Source organism: Phaethon lepturus, unplaced genomic scaffold (genome assembly GCF_000687285.1).
Source record: "Phaethon lepturus isolate BGI_N335 unplaced genomic scaffold, ASM68728v1 scaffold31050, whole genome shotgun sequence".
NCBI lineage: Eukaryota > Metazoa > Chordata > Aves > Phaethontiformes > Phaethontidae > Phaethon > Phaethon lepturus.
In genome coordinates this window covers 22,788-23,346 of record NW_010514569.1, presented here as the reverse complement: position 1 = coordinate 23,346, position 559 = coordinate 22,788, and positions in this window count along the sequence as shown.

Sequence of the window (559 nt, the reverse complement as noted above, 5' to 3'; positions counted from 1 at the left end):
TGTAACCTGGTCGGGGGGCAGCACCTCCGGCTGCCAATGTGTGCTGCTCACGCCTGCCTACCACTGCGACACCAGCTCTTTAAATAATTTAGTTGCAAAATATATATATATTTTTATGTGTATGTCCTTCTGTCTCTCTGTGTTCCTGGGGCAACACATTTTAAGGCAAAATGGGGCAGAAGGGGCTGGGATTGTGGCTGGGTGCCCACAAATGGCCTACCAGGGGCCAACTGCCCTTGGACAAGCGCAGGCGGGGCCGGGGAGCCTCCCTGCCTCACCCCCTCCTGCCCTCTGGGCACCGGAGGACCCCCACGAGGACCTGAGCAGGTTGCTCACTGGCGACTGGGGACTTCTTAGGCAGGGAGCTGGGTCCCTTAGGGGTGGCCGGGCCCCGGCAAGGGACGTGGTGATGCGGGAAGGAAGGCTCTGTGGGGACAGGAGAGCAAGGGGAGACAGGTGGAGGGTCCCAGCTGGCATGAGCTAAGGGACCAAGATGGAGGAGCATGCCACCCCTCAGGCCACCCTGGCGTTTCCACAGCGCCCACTGGGTCCCAGAGGG